At 46.7% G+C, this 24183-nt stretch overlaps 1 protein-coding gene and 1 long non-coding RNA gene across 3 annotated transcripts in view; both read right to left on the bottom strand.

Moving 5' to 3' along the window:
* Positions 1-24183, bottom strand: part of GHR (growth hormone receptor) — a 218056-nt gene that overhangs the window by 152697 nt on the left and 41176 nt on the right. The window lies entirely within an intron of this gene.
* Positions 10557-20827, bottom strand: LOC118998821 (uncharacterized). Its single transcript, XR_005068958.1, has 3 exons — positions 20816-20827; positions 14419-14423; positions 10557-11648 (listed from the first exon to the last, which is right to left on the bottom strand). It is a non-coding gene; the product is annotated as an uncharacterized LOC118998821 (long non-coding RNA).

The raw sequence follows: 24183 nt of genomic DNA, 5'->3' as shown, positions 1-24183 counted from the left end.
TCCCTAGCCCCTTCTACGTGTGAGGACGCAAGGAGAAGTCTGCAAGAGAAAAAGGCTCTCACCCAACCATGACCTCAAACCTCCTATGGCCAGAACTGTCAGCAATAAATTTTTGCTGTTCACAGGCCTCCTCGTCAGGGGTATTTTGTTATGGCAGCCCCATGGGACTAAGACATGAACCATGGAACATGGTGTGTGACAGAGATGTTTATTTCTTGTCGGCTGAGAATGGACGGTGAACCAGCAATGGCTCTAAGCAATTGTCATACGGCAAATGAGAATCCATAGACACACATTTCATCACAAAGTGGTGTCTTTCCCCCTTCTTTAGAAATGTCCTTTCCCCCTTTCTAGTGGGTAAAACCACAGTAACATCAAACACGAACTTCCTGTTGAGAGATGAGTAGGTTGTGTAATATTCCCACTAATGCTGGGAATATCAAAGGATGAGAGCAATCATCCTTTGAGGCTCACTGTTTACAATAAACAGTTCAGCAACCCTGCTCTCAGATGAGGGCTCCCGGAGACCGTGGTGGCTGGCCGGTTATAGGATGGGGCATCGCCTGCCACCATCTGCAAGTCGTTCCGTGCGCATCCCTGCTCAGGCTTCCTTACTCTTAGTCTGTCCCTGGTGAGGGACTTCCAGGAGACATTCTCAGTGACTTTTCTATTTTTCCCCCTGGGCCTGCTCCCACGAGTGAGCTGAAGGACCAGCCCTCTCAGTCCCATCACCACACATGGGTCTGAGTGATGGGGCAGGCTGAACCGACCTTCCATCCTGGCTGCTGGCAGGCATTGCCAGAGGACTTGAAAGAAGTTTCTGAAAGTGGATGCTAACCCAAGATCAAATGAGGTCAGGGCCGTGGATTCCTTGAATATACTGTTCTTCTTTGGCAGCTTGTTTTTGGAAGATGGAATATACCATTCTTTTGTGGTTCTAAAATAGCATTCCCCATCTGGGCTAGTTATTCTGTTTGGCCCTCCTCCCCCTGCGAGAGCCAGTCCAGGGCCTTCCTCCTACACTTCACTCCTTGACTGCTACGGGCCGAATGGCAGGCTCCCCTTCCGGCTGACTTTCTACTGGGTCTGGACAATAGAGATTAGAAAGTTGAAAGAGAGGCCAGGGATGACTTCCCCTCCACCCCTGTGGCCCCGCCTTATGGTTCCCACTGCCCCAGAACCAGGGAAACACCCTGTCCTTCCACTGTGGCTTCCAGGTCCGGGGTGGTAACAGTCTCTGTGGCAGCAAGGGTCCCCGCGCCTCAACACGCCACCCACCCTCCGTACATCTCCCCTTCCATAGGGTCTCTCAAACCTTCTAAGTTAGACTCTGTTTCTTGCCAGGACCCTGACTGATATCGTTTTAAATTCCACCACGTGTGATTTTTCAATTGCTCTTTGGTGCTGAAGCTGTGGAATAAAAAGGCAAATCCTGAACATAGGCAACATTTTCATTCATTCATTCATTCATTCACTCATTCCAGGTGAATATGCTAACACCATGTCTTGTTAAAAGAGGAAAGAGACTCCTTCATTTTGAGAGCTTCAGAATGACTTACCAGGGAACCAGGTCTACAAATTGCTTTTTTTGTTGTTGACAGTAAACTTTTACTTCCTGAATTAAAGGACACTTAACAAAAGCTAGTGGTCACCTGTCATTCAATAAACTCCCAAAACACTGCTGCAATCTTTTTCTATCAACTGTGACCCTGAAGCTGTAAATGTTCTGATGACAACGGATTTGATACCCTAGACAACTAATCAGCCAATGATCAGATTGCTTGGGAGGTTCTCCTAGCCCACATAAAAGGCCCCGGCGGGATTCTTTCTTCAGAGAATGCAACAAAGGAAATGAAAAGAATTCCAATATACTCCAAAAAAGTTTTCAACAGTAACAACTCACCTATCTGATGGCTAAACTGTGCCAAATGTCAAAAGATTAGTAACACAACCTGGTATTTACCCAAGATTAGCTGGGCTATAAAGACTGAGGTCAAAGAATACTGCTGTAAGTTTTCCATGAATTTGCTTAATAATCAACCATTGAGACTACACTCCTATTTCCTTGTAAGGACCCAAGATCCTGAAAAGTCTAGGAAGAAAGTCTGCTGCCATTATCCAGGTGAAATGAGGTCAGAGTGAACATTTCTAGAGGAAATCTATGAGTCCAGTAGGTTCTTCTCTTAAGGAAAATAACTTTGCAGACTGACCGATGTCACATCAAACAGACGTCAACATCATGTTGTACAAAGTACACCATCTATAAAAGTCCTACCAGGAGGCCAAAAAAATGTATTCCTGTTGAGAATGAATAGGTAATCTACAGTTCAGCCTAGTAAAATGGACCAGAAATACTATTTTGCTTTGGGAACTGAACCAAGGACCACATGTTAGCAACTTTTTCAACCTTTGCTCCTAAGAAGCATGTTAGAGATCACAGAAGGAGACAAATATCAGTTCAAATCTGGCTTTGCCCAAGTGACCCCATTAACCGTTCGCATGTAAACTGCCATCTCTAAGTGCCAGTTTCATCATCGACAATACAGGAAAAAATACTCATTTGCTTTGGTTCACAGATACCACCGGTTAGGAGATGCCCCATTTCACTTGGAAAGGGCTTTTGGCAAAGAAAAAAGGAAAACATTATAACGTGAAATGTACAATTACCTCATGTATCCTAACTTCAGAACTATGAAACCGAACGAAACACAATCTGGGAAACAGAACAAGGCTATACACCCCGCTGTGGGTGTCGCATGAGAAGAAGAACAGAGACTGTGGAGCCCATCCCGGCAGGAGGCTCCAGAGCCGACCTCACAAATGATGATGGTATATTGTCAGCATCAACATTAGAATTAATGAGGAGGAGTGTCCATTAAGGTATTTTGCTCAAACAGATTTCAGTTCAAAATGCCAGGGAATGTTGAAGGCAAAATATGTTGTACAGACATTGTTCTCTTTGCTTTAGAGATAACCTGCACAGATGGCAAGATTAATTAGAGCACTTATCAAAGTGCTCTAATTAATTGCAAAGTCAAAACTAGAACCCAGATCTACTTGTCTGCGTAATAATAATAATGACGACAATAACAATATGACTGCGTCTTTGTGCCAGGCATGGCCGTAAGTGTTTTCTGTGTAATACTGAGTCATCACGACAATCTGATAGGACAGTGGACTCAGTACTATTATCCCGTTTTACAGAAGAGGAAACTGAGGCCCACACAGGATAAGTGAACCTCACAGAGGCACACTCTTGGTCCGGGCCAGAGCTCTGACTCAAACCCAGGTCTACCCGGCTCCAAAGCCTAGATTCTTCCCATGAAGCTAATGCCTCCGACGTGGATTCCCACTTGCTCCTTCTTGGATTGTTTTACTGCTGGAAGTCTTATATTTTTAGTAAAACCATTCATTCTACAAGTGTAAGGACAACGTTACCTAGTTCTTTTGAACATGCACAGCACAGAACTGGGTCAAAAAAATGTTTGCTGAGTGTGTGTATCCTAACTTCAGAACTATGAAACTGAACGAAACACAATCTGGGAAACAGAACAAGGCTATACACCCCGCTGTGGGTGTCGCATGAGAGGTAAAAAAAATTGACTTGTAAAAGCAAAAAGCCATGAATGCCGAAGCACTCGAAACAACGAACGGTGCACAAAATTGCCCAGGTAATGACTTGCACCTGGATACCATCCCGTCTCAGGAAGTGAGTCCTCGCTTCTTTCACCGCCCTTGGTTCATCAATCACTTCAAGAACTGGGCTTGAAGAGACATCCGCCTCAGCTCTCAGAAGCAGAGTTCCAGCCTCTTCTCCCGCTGGTCCCCCGCCAGCCCTGCCTTCCTTCACAGACAACTCCCAGCACGCGCACTCCAGCAGCCCCGGCCGGGCCGGGCTGCCAGGTGTACAGCTGAAGTCTGACCGCCCTGGAGAACAGGGAAACCACTTCCGACTGCTACACGGACCCTGCTTAACGTTAGGTGTCCAGAAACCTGAAGCAATGCTTCGCTGAAAGGGGCAGCGCTAGCTGATGCTTTTCTTCTCACTGTTAAAGAGAGTGAAGCCCCTGTTGAAATAATCAAGAGGCCCAGAATACAAGGAAAGAATTTCCCGACAGAGTCTCTGGTGAAGGAGCTGTGACGGGATCCTCCCATCCCTGTCCCATAGAGGACAGACTGCTCACATGGAAGACTGCGGTAGGAGGGTCAGGTAAGGGATGTGCGGGCAGCACCAGGAGATCTTTGCCTATTTCTTCCTTGAAACACACCTCTTTCTTCCTTCCTGCCTGGCCCAGCAGGCTCTCTCCCCATTAAAAATTGGGCACCGCATCTGGTAAGCTGGACCAGGGCCCACAGCCAGCCACAAACTGGTTGTATTACTTCCTAAAATAGATGAGTAACATCACCCAATGTAGACAAACTTCTGCTTTCTGAGTGAGCCTACACTTTGCAGGCTAACTCCAAAAGACGGTCCACGTTCATTCCAACTCAGCTGAACACAAAAGACCACGAGGCTTTGCAGAATTCTAGGCCTTGAACTTACAACTGTGTAAGAGATACGTAAGTAAACACGCAAACCCATTTCATGGTCTACCCAATTGAACCTGTGTACATATTCAGTGTATGCACTCAGTGTATCCTGAGTGCTTTCCCAAAGCCTCCCTCCTCCCTCTCCCTGCACCCCCCAAAGCACAGATAGGCCTGCTGTTCTGTGTTTAAATTTCCTGTTGGATCATTTATAATGGTTTCTGGTGACTTGGTATCCATGAGCTCTCCATTTTATGTCCTTCAGTTGTCTGACCAAGTATCACATTCTCAGAGAGGCATTCCCTGACTGTCCCATGTAAAATACCAACTCCCTGGCCCCTTCCCGTGGCCGGTGTGACCCCGTGGCACCCACCTCTATGTGGCACATCATACGTGTTTATAAACTGTCTCCTTTCACTCAATGTCAGAAAGGGCTTTGTGTTGTTCTTCGGTGACTCTCTACCACGTATAATAGTGACCAGCTCATAAAGACTCTCAAAAAACACTTGTGAAGTTCATTACCAGTCTTCAAAGGGGTTCTTCACTCCATATCACTGCCCAAAGGCCACAGTGTCCTCTACCACTTGCCTCAAAATCTAGAACGCATTGCACCTCTGTGCCCCAACCCCAAGTTATAAACAAATCATGTGCTTACTCTACTGGAACATTCCATATTTTGACACTGTACCTATTTCAGAATGAGGTCATTCTCTAAGTCCAAAACAAGGTCAGAGGCGTCTCCTGAAGTCCTTCAATAAAGCTTTATGGGATACTTTCCTCTTACAGCTCAGATGCTTGGACACAGGGAAATATTCGGAACATGGTGGAACAGAGTCCACACCTGACTCCGGAGTTCCGTTTTGGAGACCCTGGGAATCACAGACTAAAGCTAGACAGAGCTGGAGGCACAGCGCGCCAGGCAGCCAGAGGCACCCTGTAATCAAACCGTGTGCGTGCCAGGACACGCCGCGCCTCTCTCTGGGATGTTCTCTTCTACTCACACGCCATCTGGGTCTGATCACTTCCCCGCCTTCCTCTTCCCTTAGATCAGGAACTGACCACATGGGGGACACATGAACACTATGTATTTTTTTAAACATCTCTAAAATCTTGAACACTGCCGTGAGTATCATTTTAACAATTTACTCATACAATTCTGTGCCTCTACTGCTAAAAATTTCAGGCTAGTGTTGAATCGCTGTGGTTCATCCCAAGAAGTTGTGCTGCAACCTAGAGTGTTTAGACCTCAGTGTCCTGTCCTATAAAACCCAAAAGCGGACTTGCAGAGCTCTGAGGCCCCTCCCTGTTGTACGAACCTCTGACTCCTGCCTGCTGCATCTTTATGCCAAGTGCCCACGGGCAAGCAGCAGTCCTGTCCAGAAGTGAGGACAGACACTGACAGGTGCTATGAATGATCTGGATGACAACCTACGCTCCTAGGCTGGTTAGTTTGACAGCAGTTAACACAATTCACAGAAAAGCTGCTCTGAGCTTAGCAAAGTCACCTGTGTGCCAAGCGTGGCGATTCCAGGATCCTTCTCTAAGCGCTCTGTCAGTGTAGGCTGCAGAGGAGCTTTCTTCAAAACGTTTCCATCTTTAGGGCCATTTTTTGGTCACCACTGCCTGCCCCCTGACCCCCAGCTGTTATGTGTACCAATCTGACTGCTTTTCTTCGTGTACAGCATGGTTCGCACCAAGGTGATTTTTCTCCCCCAGGTGGCATTAGACAATGTCAGGGTTAACTTTTTGGGTGCTGCAAGTTGGGGGAGGTGTGTTACGGGCATCTAGTGGGTAGAGGGCCAGGATGCTGCGAAACACCCTACAATGTAAAGGGCTGTCTTCACAATAGAGAATGGTCTGCCCTGGCTGGTGTGGCTCAGTGGGTTGGAGCATCACCCCATAACCAAAAGGCTGTGGGTTCGATTCTGGGTCAGGGCACATGCATCCTGCGTTGGGGAGCCTACAAGACGCAGCCAATTAATGTTTCTCTGTTACATTGATGTTTCTCTCTTGTGCACACTCTCTCTCTCCTTGCCCCCTTCCCCCCTCTCTCAAAACAATGAAGGTATGTCCTCAGGTGAGGATAATAAAGTAAAGTAAAATAAAATTGTCAACAGTGCCAAGATGAAGAAGCCCAGGTCCAGAGAGAGGAGGTTCCGGAGAAAGGACGGGCAGTTCAAACCAGCATCCCTCCGAGCAGTACTCTGTCTAGAAGGGACGCCTTGCCGGCCTGTGTGTAACTGGTTTCTTGCACGCACACCTCACTGTTATCTGCCAAGATGCTATAGACTTTCCGAGTTTGTGACCTCTAGACTCTATTATATGCCTGGCTTTTTGTTTTAAAATCCCCTTCCTCCTCCTCCCCCCAAAAGGGCCCAGTTATGAGGCTTCAGCAAAGTTTCAGCCCCTTTTCTCAGCAACAGAAAGTAAGTCCAGCTCTCCCGAGCTGACTGATTCTCCCGGGTGACCCAACATGGTAGACGCTGTTTTCCTTTGCAAGCTGAGACTCTTGTTTTGTAGGACAGCCTGTTCTCTTGCAGCTCTATCCTGGGCAGAAAGAAAAAAATAACCACACACAGTTTTGCTATGGGTAGCCAGGTATGGGGCAAGGATTCAGGCCTCTGGTAGCTCAGGCGGTTGGAGAACTTCCTTACTGCGGTGAAAACTGGTGAAAACTCCTCACGCCACAGCTGCCTCACGGCCTCACAGAGGCCTGGAGCTTGTGGGCAATCAACAAAGAGCCACAGGGGATGGGAACTAGAGATAAAAGTGACTGCTGACTCAACAGTAGTCACCTGGCAGGTGTCAGACCTTGCCTGCCTGCCAGGGCTCCCCAGGTGCTCCATTTGTCTCTGCCAAGCTGATGTGGCCGGTAGCTTCCCCACCGCAGGGAGTGCTGGCTGGTCTACCAGACACCTGCTGATGATGCACGGCTCGGCTCAGCCACGGGCATGAACGTCCTCACCCCTCCCTGTACTGGCCTGAGGGTAGCCGGCTGTGGCCACTCCTCCCTGGCACGGGCCTCTTTTACCACAGGGGCCAGAAGGAAATCATTGTGGCTGTGATTTCTGTCCTGTACCAGGAGACTGGAGAGGGCTACTGACTGCTATTCCGTGGACGTGTTCCAGGGGTGTGGCAATGTGCCGGCCACCTTACAACGAACAAGCAGGAAGTCCACTTTCTCCAGCTTTCCTTGCAGACAGGGATGGCCCTGTGATGCTAATGAGACAGACGTTGAAGTCACCGAGTAGGACATTTAAGAAAGAGAACAAACTCGGCCGGCTTAACTGTTTACCTTTTGCCCTTGACCCTTCCTCTACTTCTGGCCTGGAAACCTGGTGCCTGGGCCCCTGCAGCTGTTCTGTGGGATGAGACAGAGGGCACCAGGGAAAGGAAATGGAGAGAAAGCCTGAAGTTCACTACACTTGCTCATTTAGAGGCTACAATACTGACAATGTGGGAACTTGGCAATTTACTTAATTTTTCTGGGTCTCAGTTTCCTAAAGTATGATATTATCTCCTTTGCTGGGTTTTTATGGGGATTTAAATGAGATAATATCTGCTTAATTAACTTCAGAATGATTGATAAAAATCAGCTTCCAAATCAACAAATAAATCATTCCTTTCTCCCTCCTAATCTCCAGACTTAAGGAGATAATAAGCCAGACTTACTTGCCACTAGCTACCAATCTCAGCAGACCCCCTTTGAGAGTGTTTTTCGACTTGGTGTCAGTCAACACACGTAGATGCTATGAGTAATAAGGCCATTTAGGCCACCGATGTTCAACCTTTTTCATCTCTTGCACACATGAACTGATTACTGAAACTCCGAGGCACACCAAAAATGCTATGTTTTGCCAATCTGACCAAAAAAATAGGTATATTTTTTATTCTTTCACACCAAATGGCTATTGTGTTCGCTCTTGTCATTTTTTAATTTGACAGTCTTAAGGAAAAAGAGGTCAGTATCCCTAACTAAAGAGTCAGGTATTGCATGTTTTAAAAATTCTTGTGGCATTTTTCGCCCTAGGCAATTGAAAGAGATTTCCTTCAAGGTAAGCAGCAGGGGGCCAAGATAAGTAAGTAGCAGATTGAGCCTTGTCAGGCTAAAGCAAAAAGTGTAGCTCTGCTCAGTGGGGAACCTAAGAATATCTTAAACAGAGAAAACATCAAGAAGAATCTCAAATCCCCATACGGCTGAAGACATTTCTCCTCCAGGGAAATGATGAGGAAATGGAAAAGCGAAGAGGGAGAGTGACCCTCATATGGCCCCAGAGCCTGCAGACCTCCAACTCTTCCCCCAGTCTCCAAGCACACACACACACCACACACACCGGGAGAAAGCAGCCTGAAGGAGGGGCATGGTGGCCTTTCAGTTGAATCGTGTTTACAAAACAGGGGTCTCTAGTTTGGTACTCTCTGCTGTAAAGGACACTGGGATCAGAGGAGGCAAACATCCGGTAACAAATAAGACTCTCTCCCCAGTAATCACTGCCATGAGACAACCCAGAGGGCTCGCAGTGAAACCCACAGAGAGAAATCATGAAACGAGAGAAGCATGCATTCCTGTAACATTAGAAACTGCGCTTCTCATGCAGAGCCAAAGACTCACATGTTCAAAGACTAATGCAGATGATGATAAGCGAGGCAGTGAAGAAAATCAGCTGCAGACTACAGCATGGGGTTCCACATGAAGGTCAAGGTAACTAGGAGGAATGAATGGGAAACACCATAAGAGTGTTGGCCTTTGACCCTTTAAGCACAGAGGCAGAACAAGAGGCAGACATGAGCCTGGGGCACCCACAGAACATACGATCCCAACAGATGTCCTCCAGACACCGGAGTCCCCTCGCTCCGGCCCCAGCACCACCTGGCACTGGTGTCCCTGCTCTGCTTTCTTCCTCACTCATGTGCAAAGTGTTTGCAAGATGAAAATAACTAACATGGGATGACACATGGAGAGACATGGGAAAAATAAAGAGAGAATGCAACGAAGAAAATCAGAGCCAGAGGAGGGTCACCGGGCCTGGGCCTCTCAGGAGGGCTGCTCCGTGGGCGGTTCTGCGGCAAGGTTACTGGCTCCCACAAATGGACCTTCGTTTCGACTCTTCTCCTTGCCCTGAACCCCCCTGCCACCCTTCTTTCAGACGAAACAGCCAACACTTTCGAAGGGCTCACATCACACCAGTGTTCTAAGCACATTATACACACACATGTCGACCCTTTTGATCCTCAATGGGTGAAGTGGGTCCCATTATTATGTTGAACAGATGAGACCTATGTCCCATTGAACCTATTATGTCCCATCGGATGGATGAGACAACTGCAGCGCAGAGAGGTCAGTTAATTTTCCCAGGGCTACAGAGCTCAGGAGTGACAGAACTGGAACGGGAACCCAGGCAGCGTGGCCTCCGAGCCTGTGCTCTCGGCGTCCACATTATCTCGAGCTCACACAGTCCCCCTCCCCCACAGCCCCAAAGCCGGCCATGACCGGGCACCTCACACCCACGACTCCACTCCACCCTCCAGCGTGCCTCAGTACACGTGTTTTCATTTTCCTGAGCAAATGATTCAATACAACTTTCAGATGCAATGGTCACTGATAAGAAATAAGAGGACAGGGACACATGTGAAGGGACCCTGTGGGTCAGCAACCAGTCACATCCAGGCTGCAGCAAGCTCTCCGGGAGGAACAACTCAGTGTTTCCGATGAGGAGATGACAAAGAGACAGCGACTGATTTTGAACCGAGAGAGTAAGAGACTCAGAAGCCTTACAATCACTTCCATGTGTGGACATTAGAGCCAGATTCAAACAAACAAACTATGAAAATTATGACATTTACGTGACAACTATAGTTTGAATACTATCAAGGTGTTAAAGAATTATTTTTTCATATAATAATAGTATTATAACTACACCTCTAATATGCTTATTTTTTAGAGATTTATACCAAAATACTAATGAATAAGATGATATAATACTACTACTACTACTACTAATAATAATAATACTATAATACTAATGATATCTGGTATTTGCTTCCAAATAACACAGGAGGGATAAATTCAGTAGGGCAGAAATGACACCACACTGGCCGCGAGTTGATACTACTGATATTGGGTGATAGGTATTACAAGATTCATTATCCTGTTCTGCTTACTTTTGTATATATTGAAAATGTTATATAATAGGAGTTTTATAAAAGTTCAAAAAGAGGCACATCAGGGTTTAAGAACAGCCTTCAGGGAAGGAGGAGGCTCCAGGTTTATCAGTACTTCATCTATGCATCCATCCTCTTTCAGAGAAGATTTTAAAGTGCAAGAGAAGAGTTTAGGTGAGAATGCAAGTCTGGGATGGGAGGCGCTCCAGTTCCGGAAAGCCAAGCCTGGGAGATGCTGGGCTAACCTGGAACTAAACTCCCCAGGGAATGAGTGTCTTCGGTAGCACTAAAGCACTCTCAGAGCCATGGAGCAAATCCTCTTTTACCCTCTGGCCAAAACTCCATCAGGCTCTGACAAGCTCAGGGCGGAAAATAAGAGGACGAAAATCACACCCACAGGTCTCAGGACTGGAGGACGCAAAGGAAGTCCTCTGTGGAGGGGAACAGGGAGCATCTGCACACATGAGAGAATGTTTCGTACAGCCACGTGGTGTCACGTTCACAGCACCGTCTCAAGAGCACAAGGTTTCAGTCACGGCCCCACAAGCAATCTGCTGAGCAACGTTAGATGGTCCCTTACCCACTCTGTACCTCGACTGTTATATCTGTAAACTGAGGAATGTGAATTAAAATTCCTATAAAGATCCATAATCCCGAGGATAACACTAAAGATGTATGCTCTTGAAAGTCAGGCAGAACACTAGACGCAATAGATTACTCAGTGCCAGTCTAAAGTTTCTTTGAAACGTTACCACTGTGCTGCAGAGACCTGGGCCACTGGCAAAACAAAGAAGATGAAATTAGTGAAGTTAGTAAGAAACCATAGTGAGTAAAATGGAATGTGTAAGGTAATGTGCTCTACTCTGGAATCTGCATTTCAACGACGGGGATCGATTATGGATGAAAATGACACGATACAAACAACAGATGAGAGAGGAGATGCATTTTCTACCAGGACACTCCAGTTTTCAACCAGCCATGGGTGCCAATAGTCCTGAAGGTGATCTGTCTTTCCGCAACTGTAATCAGACACTAGATAAGCCATACCTGAGACTTACAAACTTCACAGGCCAAATAATACTGCCTCAGCTTCCAGAAACTAGACTCCCACAGTGCGTCCCACGGTCAGGCACAGCTGGGATCTGCATCTCTACAGATATGCATCCAAAACGCCCAGCCTTAAACTTCCTGCACATTGTCAGGTCTTCAACAAGATTTTAAGAAAACAGTTGGTCCGGTTTGCTAAATGACCTTCAAAGAAAAAGAACAAGCCATTGGAAATGACGAAGGAACCTGGTATACTGAATTGGTTGGCAATACTCTTAAGCTTAAATTGTAGGAATTATTCACTAATCAGGAAGAACGAATTCTCTCTGCTCAGAACACCTAATTACTGTTGCTCTCCTGTCTTCCCCTTCTGACACAAAGTACCTCTTCACAGAGCAGGGAGGTTTCCGAAGGGTTGCCTCAACTGGTCTTGACAAGAGAGGAGATGAATCACAGGAGCGGCCTGGCACCGCCTCACTCGGTAACAGCTCATCACCGAGTGCTAAACCACAGTCTGCCGGTGAGACAGAGCTTTTTCCTTCTTTCTCTCTCTCCCTCTTTTTTTTCTTTAAATAAAAAAGGGACATTTGCAAAGGAGAAGCCCTACTTGACATAATTGGTAGAATTACCGGTGACACTCGTAGAGCTGCCGTCAAGGCTGGATCTGTGCAGTGACGGCCAGCACAGCTAGAATGGACTTGATCTTCAGGAAGGCTGGGGATGGTGGTTTCCAGACTAATCTGGCGCAGGAGATAAATTACTCAGCATGCTCTCCTGTACAACGAAGACATACAGAGAGCTCAATGCCTGTCAGGTTCCAGAGCTCCACCCCCATTCGACCATGGGAAGCCAAGGCTTTCAGGCTTCCTCTGCTCCAAGTGTTTCTTCTTGAAATTGGGACATGTACACACAAGCTTCAGCCATCTGCACAAACAGCATCCTACCCCACCCCAGTGAACCCATCATCCCACAGGTCTGCACTGGGCTGATCTGAGGCCAGTCCACTGTTTTCCTAACCTCGCAGTGGTAGGGCAGTGTTGAAAGGCTGCCCAGGAGAAAAATGAGAGCTGGTGACTGGGGGTTGTGTTTCATTAATGCAGGATGAGTCACGTATGTAAATAAACAGAGCAGTGATATTAATTATCTACCAGGCTGGCAAGCAACAGGTGAGATGATTATAATCTTGGTGGAAAAATTAGCTAATAAATAATGCATAAATCTTTCAGGAGGTAGGGAAGATAATTTATATTCACTCTTTAGCCACACCATATCACTCTCAAAGGAGTTCACTGCTGTGTTCTTTTTCTGTGTGCACACCTCCCAGTACAGTAAGTGTCTGGAACATTCTAGAAGTATGTATAAGCTAGACGGAGTGACCTGAATGTGGCATGGGCACAGTTGTTTTCTAGCTATGATTTCCCCTTCCCATTCTTGCTTCTCTATAAAAACAACACATAGCTGAAGCTATATCTGTAAGCTTACAATGGAATCTATCCCCCTAAAAAAGGGAATTGACACAATAGAACGTAGAGGCTGTCGTATTGCCCGAGTGAGATGGGAGATATTAAAAAGTAGAAGCACCAAGAGGTGGGAGTTTTCATCCCCTAAGAGGGACACTCAATTGGAAACTTAACTCCAGCCACTTAGATGTTTGGCTCTGATGGCTAAGCACCTCCCCAGAAAGGACAGGTGAATTTTTACAGTTCAGGTGAACACCTTCAGTGCAGCTCCTTCATCTATAAAGGACAATGAGCAGAAATAAAAACCCAACATTTCGAGGCAACTCTTGGCTCACTAGACCTTTAAGTTCTGGGTGAGGATGTCATGAACATGTCTGAGGGTCAGCTCGCTACACACCCACTGCATTTACAGCAGTGAGCGCTCTCTCTCTCACCCGCCCATTCATGCTAAGCTGTGCCCGAGGGCACATCGAGAAGTCCTCGACCGCCCCCCAGCAAAATGCCAGAAGACAGGGCACCGAGGGAACGGTCAGGGTAGCTAGGCTTAGTTACAGAGGTGGCGCGTCCACTGGGTACTTTCCCTTTTCCAAATATCCATTTGTGCTTGATGGGGCTTGAGGCATTTTAGGCAGAATAGAACATGAGATGGTTTTTTCCCTCACAAGTCTTTAACAGCAAGAGTTGGTTTCTTGCTATGAGGAGTCTGAAAAGGGTTCTGCTACTTGTTGAGCTACTCAGGACCCAGCACACAGGATATGGAGGAAGGGAGAACTTTATGAGGAAGCGAGAACGTTTGCTCACCCTCTTCCTTCCCCTGAAAATGACCCTCCCGCCACATGCAATCAGCCAGGGCGTGGCTGCCAACAAGGCCAATGGGAAGAGAAGGGGCACAGTGGTCAGAGAGCCTGAAGATGCCCTTGGGGTGATGCCACACCCTTTCATCCCTGGGATCCCATCTGCGTTCCTAAGGGCCCAGCTATAGGGTTTTCGGGGAGGTTGGCCATGGTAAGCAGGTAAAGGATGAGCTGTCCTCTGGAACTTGCATTCTCCTGAGCGTTTACTGGGCGTCTACGGGAGCACCTAGTCTCTGCGGCAGTGAGCAACAGTCCCAGGAAACTGGAAGATGCCCTCCCTGCTCTGCGGGCCTAGTGTCAGCCTCTCAAAAGGCTTCCCTGTGCTGACTATGGGAAACCATGCCAGCTGCCCCACAGGCAGCTCCGACCTGCCCTGAGGGAGGGTTTGCTGCAGTGTGGGCAGGGCGAGGACAGGGTGTCCGCCTCAGTAGTATTTTCCCAGTCTGTCTTGGCAAGTGGAAGCTGGGAGAAATAGTTCAAGATGAATACACGTGTAAAACGCTCACAAAACATTGGTAATTGGGCACATCCATACATATGGAACTTCCAGAAACATTGCTTTTGCTCCAAATTTACAAGCATTGCCAGACCTTACAAGTTTACTTTCTTTTCTGCTGTCACAGTATATGGATCCCATTAATTACAAATAGACCATGTATGATCCTTCTAAGTATGTGTTAGACCCTCCATGTACTCCTTCACTATTGGATAGCACAGTCTTCCTAGACAGTCAAGTACACAGTTCTGAAACTATATCTTTTTTTGTCCATGTCACTACAAAAAACTAATTTTAAGGCACAAAACCCTCAATTGAAATGGGTTTCTATTATTTTTTAATCAGGACTTGCAAAAGTTTAAATATTTAGGCAGTAGTTTTCAAAAACATACTCGATCACCCCCACATGTTAAATCTACTACTAAAAGAACACTTTTCCTGGTAATACGATACGCCGTATCCCTTCTCCATTCTAAAGAAGGGCCAGCTTTATGCTAAGCAATTGCTTTCGTTTAGTGCAGGGAGTCCTCTGCCTCCCACCTCCATGGACGCGCTTGGCAGCAACACCTGCTGGCTGCCCTCAGAAGCTCTGAAAAGGCCCCATCGCTCCTGGGAAGATAGGTGCCAACCCTTGGAAAACACCGTTTCCACTTTATCTTAAATGTAGCAAATGATGGAATTTCTACACAGTAACAGGACTTCTTCCTGAGGTCCCATTACACATTCCATGACTTTATTTGTGGTGATCCGAACTATTTCTTACATACTTTGATGCCTCCACCCTTTAAATACTTGCAGGCCTATCTGTGCTTTTAAGTCAGTTTTTGCCCAGTGTTTGCCATATTCCCATTTAACTCTCAAAACCTTTATCTAGGCAACAGAATGTGTGACTCCCTTATTTTGAATTCAAATGCACATAAAATATCATTCTAGGTTACTTCCTTTATAGAGCTTTCTCTTAGAAGTACCTTTAAGCTGTGATACCAAAATGTGCTTTCTAAAATAATATTTAACCCATCGCAAATCCTAGGAGAAACAGAGGATTGTTTTTCCAAATCAGCCACAAAGAGAAAATCTGATTCTCACCAACATTTGCAAGTGTTGGTTCGTACTTTACTGTTAAATTACTAAGACTTCCTTAACATCATTCTAAATCACTCTTTCCTCTACATGCAAATGCAACCTTAGGTCGAGTGGAGTCACAGCCCTACCCTCAGCGCCCCCTCCCTGGGTTCACTCCACTACTTCTGCCTGCGAAGTGGAAAATCTGCTTCCGAACGTTCCCATTCACTGACCAACAACAGAAACAGACCCCAGTCAACTCACGTGTTGGATACATCACTTCAATAATCAATATAATTTCTATATGGCTTGAACCTGAATTACAAGCAGTCCCCCTCCCTATTCACCACTTTTTACTTTTCTCTACCTTAATCCTGCTCTTTCTCAATATCAGCCCCTCATTTCCCCCACCGTGACCCACCGCATGGACGTGCTGGCCTTACAAAGTCAGCCGGCCTTTTGCCATGTCATTCCATCTAGCAGCTCCAAGAGCTTCACAGAGGCTATCCAGTGCAGGTATGGACGTGATCCTGTTTGCAACTTTGTCTTTTCAAACTCACTTACAGAAACGCATACAAGGAAAAGGCAGGGCTGCCCGACTGTGACGTGGGCAGGAGGGGAGGAAAGAGGCCTCGTGAGTGCTCACTCATCTGGGCAGCAGTCGCTCGTCCACGAATTCCTAGTGGGCCCGCTGCTCAAGGTCTCCAAATTGTATCAAAAACTTCCTAATCATTTGCTTGGAAAATGCCACATGCATGCCTCTCTTCATGCCTTGGCATGACCCCCACCTGCTGTCTGGATGCCTTCTTCCTGCGCCTGCTTTAGTGAAGTTTTGCCCACAGGCCCAGCCTTCACTGGAGCCCAGCCCTTGGGTCCTGTGAATCAGGCCTCTTTATCCAGCCCCTGCATCCTGAAGGCCTGGGGACTTCTTGGGCTGCACTGTTCAGATGGCACTTTGCTGAGTTCGTCTTGTAGAACATATATACAAAGAGGTATATCCATTCTGGAAATACAGCTATCACATAGAGATTGTATAAACATCTCTAATTCTCAAAAGGATCCTGTAATGTTGCACGAAGACCCATATTTTATAGAAGAGGAAACTAAGCTTCAGGAAATGTAAGTGACACGCCCAACGCCATACTTTAACGGAACTAGGGTTTGAATCCAGGCCCCACCTGATAGGGAACCCATGTGTGTTTCTCTACGCCCAAATGCTCTTGCTTTTGCAGAGAGAGTACGTGCTTTAAAACCAGACCTCTCAGCGCCTCTGCTTGGGCTCTAGGAGCCCTTAATGAATGTTCACGGCAAGGCTCTGCTCCACCGAGGCTGCCTTGGGTGAGTATGCCACCACAGAAGAAGAGGGCCAGCAGACAGAAGAAAGCAAGTTTGGGGGTTGAGTTTCTGCCGATAATCCAGGAAGTGAGTGATCCATGGGAGTGATAACTCCGCGTTGGCAGCACAGGTCTCCTGCCCAGTCTCTCCACACGGAGCGCAAGCACCCATGTCTACTTCCACGGCCGTTCCTGCTTAGCTGTGGACCTGCTGGGCTGGAGTTAATCCTCCACAGTGGTCAGAAATATTGTCACAACAGCTAGCATTGACACGTGCAGTGTCTGAAATGGAACTTCCATGTTTTCTTCTTCCAGGTAAGAGTTACAGGTTTCTCTTTAAGTGCCAGGCTTACCTCAAAATGAACACCTCTGTTTTCTCTTCCATTGTTGGGTTTTCTGATGAGTTAAAATACCAAAAGAAAAAAAATAAATTCTTTCTAACATCAAACTGGCCTGCATGTCACACAGGTGACCATAGATGTGAGTTCTGCAGCCCAGGGTCACGTTTTAGGAGCTAAGTTTGGGGTTGAACTTGTGCAATTACAAGGTGTGGTACAATGGATACCACCATGTTGCTTTTGGTAGGGAATGGGAGGTTGCATTCATTTTATTTATTTATCTCTTTTTAGAAAAGGAAACATGTACAAGATTATTTTCTTAAAATGAAAAAATCCGTTCTGGAGACTTCAACCCAGGAAGACCAGGCAAGCCACTGGGACAGGTCAGAGCTGGGGCATCACTTGTGGGGACAGCTACATCTGTGCAGCATGGGTCCCCTGACCAGGTATAGCTGGGCTTTCATTTTGCGTTCACAGCCCTGGGCCCAGCAAAGTGGCACAGGCCTGGGAAGGCCACCCCAGCTGTCACACAGGCAAAATATATTAGGTGGGTCTGGCCGTACAACATAGCTGTGCCAAGGTAGCTCAGATTTCTAGGACAGGGTTATAATATGGTTTATGCAATTTCAGGAAATTAACGAGACCCTTCTATGCAACGGTATGCAGCATTCGTGATGTTATCAGTGAGAATGCCATTACTGAGTCAAACATGGCCCTAGGCAGCACAGCCTCATCCTGCTCGCAGGAAAAGGCAGAAGCCACAGGAGACCTTGTGAGCCATTCCCGTGTTTAATGGGTAAACGCTGGATCTCTGTGAACGGCTCAGCAACCAAAACTTCCCCACACCCTCCCACAAGCTTACAAAGTCTATTCATTTCACTCTTCTTCCAAGTGACACCGCGCAGCTGCAAGAACTCGCCCAATTTTTGTACTTTCTATACGGAAATATCTCTTATCAAAATATCCTTGCTATATTTTTGCTTAGAATCTACTATAATTGCTAGGGTTTTTTCCCCTTGTGTTCTTTTCTTTATAGAGAGAAAAAAGGGAGAGTATTTAAATGAGGTTTGGAGTTGAAAGCTAATTAGCAGGGCAATTTATTCAGCTGGGCATATCCAACACTGCTCTCAAATGTTTATTTTACAGCTTTGTCTTCTTTTAAAAGTCTTATTTATAATGATGAATGGCCATAACTTCTGGATTTGGAGAGAGAAGCCAAATGCCTAAGCCCAGACATCCAAATGGGACTCCAGGGATAATTCACATCCATGCACGATTATCTCCAAACCAACTCTCCACACAATGGGGCAAATGAGAGGAGACAAAACGATGAGCCTCTCCACGCTCCCGGACAACACCAACTCTGATGCTTGAGTTGTCGCCAAAAACATGCAGCTCAGTAAAATGGCAATCAGCACACGGAGCAGGTGTGCGTGTGTATGCATGTGTGCACTTGTCAGTTGTCCTCTCTTTAGCTACTTACAAAGCATGGACATCAAGCCATGCTAGTCGCTCATTATTTCATGTTACTAACAGAAAAAGCAAAACAGTTCTTCTTGTTTCTTTCAATCCCATATTCTACTGTCCTCGCCTGGCCAACTACCTACCACCTGATATGGTTATGATCCAGCACCACCGAAAGAGCCAGAGGGTCCATTTTCAGGAATGATTGCTGTTTTTAAAAAAGAAAGGGAAGAGGTTAAAAAATAAAAAGAGGGCCAGGGAAATGTTCTGGGAAGCGGGGAAAGGACTGGAAGAAGACACAGTTGAAGCAGAACAGGAAGGCGGAGAAGGTTGAGCAGACAGGTGGTGATGGGCTGGGCGAGAAGTGAGGGACAGAGGGGACAGCATGAGGAGAAAGTGAGGACACATGGTGCAGAGTGGGAGGGGCAGGGAGAAGGTAGAACTCCGATGCCCCGGGGAGATGTGTGGGGAAGTTAAACATGGGAACTGGCATTGCACAGACTTAGGCTCTGCCATGTAGTAGTAGCCAGATGAACTTGGGCAAGTTTCCTAACCTTGGGGTTAATGATATAATCTACTTTCCAGAGTTATCGTGAAGACTGAAACAATCCCAGCCAATGCTCTGCCCACGGTGAGCACTGCCCTGTGTACGGAGGAGCTGAGCACTTTGGTTGAGGTGCGCACATGCGCGGCCCCACGGGGAAGCCCTGCGGGAGCCAGGCGCAGTCCCCTCCTCCAGAGACGAATGTAAGGAGGGAAGAGAAAACAAGCACATTAAAGAATGTCTGTTGCATAAAAAGAGACATATTTGGTGGGTCTTCAAAAACAACACATACTCTAAAGAACTCGGAAGACCAATACACCAAAAATTCTACCCACTTAAGAAAAAATTAAGTTTCAATAGAGAGATGAAATGTGAATAAGCACAACATGCGCCTTCCTTCCTTGGTTTCAATGATGCCTGTGTGTCCTACAGAATACCAGTACTGAGCCAGGAAAAGCACTGACAGTAAGAACTCAGGTGGGAAAGTGTCCCATAAGCATGTTTAGGTAGGATTATGATTCATTATAAGTGATGAAGATTAACGAAGTGATGTGAATGCCAACGAAGGTGCGAGTGATTCTCAAAGAACAGAGGAGCCTCCTCACTCAGCATGCAGAGTGGCTCCCGGAAACGTTTCCAAGCAGGTCCTCGCTTAGTGTCCAGGGTAGTGCTTGGGAACTGGGCCTTCAAGTCAAACGGCCCACGAGGACACCAATGTCACCACGGACTAATTGATACAAGCAAGAGTCAAGTTCCTACAGCCTATTTCTGGTCACAAAAACAGCACCAAACTTCTACCTAAGACCCATAATACTTCTTTTTTAAAATTTCTCAATGAAGTATTTATTTATTATTAAATTTATTGGGGTGACATTGGTTAATAAGATGATATGGGTTTCAAGTGCGCAATTCTATGACACGTCCTCCGTATACTGCACTGTGTGTCCACCACCCAAAGTCACATCTCCTTCCATCACCGGATGTTTGACCCCCTTTACCTTCGACTCCTTCTCCCCCCACCTCCTTCCCTCTGGAAGGAAGACACCACCATACTGGTGTCTGTGTCTACGAGTTTCTGTTTGTTTGTCTTGTTTGTCCATTTGTTGCTTTCACTTTTATATCCCCCATGTGAGAGAAATCATATGGTTCTTAACTTTTTCTGTCTGACTCAATGTTGCTTAGCATGATACTCCAAGGTCACTAAAATAAATGTGAGCTACACACGCATTTAAGAAAGATGAAAAAAACAAGTAAGACCATCATTTTCTAACCCATTGATTCTCTAGTCCAGGGTTGTGGGTGGCCAGAGCCGGTCCTGGCAGCTCAGGGCGCCAGGCAGGACCCACCCAGGACAGGACTCCCATCGCAGGGCCACCCACAGCCATACCCACACCCACTCAGACCAGGGTGATCAGACGCTCTGGTTCACCTCACATGCACATCTTTGGGACATGGAAGGAAACCAGAGGCCCCCGGGAATATGCACACAGATACTGGGAGACTGTGCAAACCCCACAAACGGTGGACCCCTCCGGGAATCAGCTGTTTCCATCACCGCTGTAACAGAACAGTGCTATTGGAGGACCAGCTGTGTATGAAGCCTCACTCATTCCATCTCCAACTGCTTAATACATGGCTGGGGGACTTCGCCTGGCATGTCAACACTGAAATGCCTCAGAGGGCAGCACATTGAGGTCCATAAACCAAGTGTGCAATTAAAATGCCTAGAACAACTGTCCCATATTGGAATAAAGAAATGTACAAGTTAACTCTCTTCGGTGATGTCATTAGTCTCTTCCATCCACCTCCACAAAATAAAAAAAAATTAAACTTGGCTTCTTCATTCTCCTGTCTGCAAGCCAATTCCCAAATTACAAGGGCTCAGGTCCTAGCCAACTGAATAGAACCTGAAATTGTCATGTATTGTTACAGAAACCATTTTATCATCATGAGGAAGCTATGCATCTTCAATAGAACACCTGGGCGAGGACACCTGAGCAGCTCTGTCAGAGGAGGAGGAGAGAAAGAAAGGCAATGGAACGGTGTGAAAAAGACACAGAGAGACAGGGGGGCGAACGGCTAAAGCGAGGTCCGGCGAGAGTCAACACAAGGCGGCATGAAAACCCAGGCACGGCAAACAGACTCACAGACACAGAGACCAGACTGACGGCTGCCAGAGGGGAGGGTCTGGGGGGCTGGGTGAAAAAGGGGAAGGAATTGAGAAGCACAGATTGGTAGTTACAAAATGGTCACAGGAGTGTAACTACAGCATAGGGAATATAGTCAATGATACTGTGATAACCAGGTATGGGGCCAGGTGGGTACTGGAAATATCAGGGGAACACTTTGTAAAGTTTATAATTATCTCATCGCCATGCTGCACGCCTGAACCTAATATAAAATAATATTGAATGTCAAGTAGAATTTTAAAAGTTGTGGTGAAAGGGTTTGTTCCGAGAAGAGACTCACCCTTCTCTGGATTCTGCCTCCAGGAGGAGAGGAAGGATCAAAACCCGGAGAGGCTCTGCCCTGGGGAAGACACCCCACCACCCGGCCTGGCCTCCATCCTTGGTTCCCTCAGTGTTGTCCTCAGGCCAGCCACACTGGCACCGCCCAGGAGCCTGTTAGAAAAGCAAAGTCACCCACTCCACCCCCACCTACTGACTCAGAATCCCTGGGGACGAGGCCCAGGGAACTGTTATAACAAGCCCTCCGTGTGTTGTTTGCACATATGACAGGTTGAGAGCTACTGACCTCCATCATCTCAGCTAAAGCAGTGAACCAGACCATCTGCTGAGAGCAGGGGTGGGGACAGAACAGCTGCTGGCAGGAATGTAGGATGGAGGTGAGGAGTTCACGAAAAGACTAGCCCACTGCACCAGCCCTGTGGGAAGCAAGTCAGCATACTTCTCGAAATTAAAAGTCTTCTTGGGAGCTGTCTTCTGGGTGTGACCGCTGTGCATAGTAATAATGAGTCTGTGTCACACTGCATTCTGATTTTCATATAACTGACTATGACCCCGGACAGACAGCTTGGATATAATGCAGGAATATACATACATTCCTAAATTATATTATACACACACATATTCATGTGTATCTATATATATGTGTTCATGTGTGTATACAGAATAAATCAAACTAAACAAAAAGAATAAAATGTTTTTCTGCATTAGACCAGAAGACAAAATACACTGGGACAAAGTTACCAGATTCAGAGTGAAGCCCATAACTATTCTAAATGTGTGGCCCTGGCCCAATGATCAAACTTCTTCAGAGCTCGTTTTCTCACCTGTAAAGTTGAACCCAGAATTCACTTATTCAAACCCCAAGAGAGGGGAAATGTGATAGATCAGTACGGAAATAACAGAGCACAAAGCACACTGCGATGAAGGCTATGGTGAGGGCATGGATATAAACAAAGGCTTAGAGAACACCGGGGAACGAAGAATTAACTGCAAATAAGGGTAACAAGAAAGGCTTGACATAGAAAAGGCTATCGAGGTAGACCAGGGAGAGCGAGAGAAGAGCCAACAGATGGAAGACCACAAAGGCAGGGAGGCACCGGAATGAGCCCAGGTGGATTCACAGAAGCCAGGCTGTGCTGAGGGAGGGGCCCGGGCTCTTCCATCTCCAGGACTGCTTTTTCCAGCAATTTCCAACAGCTGGAAAATAATGAGCAAACTTGACGCTGTAATTTCATCAACCAACCCAGTGCTAGGTCACTTTTTTCAGTTTCAACAGCTCATAAATATCGGACGTGGGTAAAGCCTCTGTCAGAACTCCGCCTGGCTGGTTTTAAAGTAAAAGAGGCGGGGTGTCAATTGTCAAAGGAGAGTTTGACCCCTCCATTCTCCATACTCCTGCCGCAGGAGGTTCTGGGGCCACTTGGCGGAAGGGCTGACCTGCCTCTTTGAAAAATATTGCTGCTCAGAGGCCAGAATTTAAATTGGCTCCATCTTCGGAAAGAAGAACCCACTAACAATGAACTTTTGATTAACCTTGTATGAATGGGCCGAGTTTTTAGTCTCCTAGTAAAATTCATGCAGTGAGTCTCGGGCACAGAGGTCCCCCAGCTGAGCACCCCTTTCCCTGTCTGGGGCGTGGTCTCGGAGGGCCTGAGCGAGCAGCCCAGAGCGTCCTGCTGAATTGAAAGGCAGTTCCAGGCTCTGCTGGGGCCACCCAGGTGCAGTCCACCCAAAGGAGCAGCAGGCACCGTACTTCCGGAAGGAAGGGCAGGGGAAGCGTCTTCGTTTCCTGCAGATGTCAGGATCCCAGGACGAAGCTTCCGCCTGATCATTCACACATCATGACCTCCCCATTCTGGAAAATGCTTCTCTCTGAGTAGTCTCTTTTTTTTTAAAGACTTCTCTGCAAATCTCCCTGACGACGGGACTTACAGGGCATCCTAATATGGACACCAGGGCTCCTCCCCAAAGTACGGAATGGACCACGTTTCTACTTCCCGAACTGTGTGCCATGCACACGAGCCTGGAAAGGGGAGTCAAGAAGAGCACGTCGCCGAGTCCTGCATTGACGTGGAAGGGGTGACGGGCCCACCAAGATGACTTCTGGGCTTTTTAAGGCTGTCTGCAGCGTGAAGACTTCAACAGGGAAACTGTCTCCCTATTGGACATTGTTATTTTATATATATTATAAACATATCTAATATATAGTATATGTATTATATACAGTATATTAATAATATATTTCCAGACTCTTGCTATGTCACTTGGCCTCATTAAATGGGCATCACCTTCAGATTTGATTCTCAACCCCAATGTGTTAACTAGGTATCATTTGGGAAAGAGCTGATATCGTGAATGATCACCCCTTTCCTCAATAATCCCTATTTTGCCATCAATAAAATATTCAATTTGGATGCTGCAAAGAAA

Source organism: Sturnira hondurensis, unplaced genomic scaffold (genome assembly GCF_014824575.4).
Source record: "Sturnira hondurensis isolate 20B ecotype Veracruz unplaced genomic scaffold, ASM1482457v3 Scaffold0014384, whole genome shotgun sequence".
NCBI classification, from domain to species: Eukaryota; Metazoa; Chordata; class Mammalia; order Chiroptera; family Phyllostomidae; genus Sturnira; species Sturnira hondurensis.
This window is presented reverse-complemented; position numbering and strand designations above follow the sequence as displayed.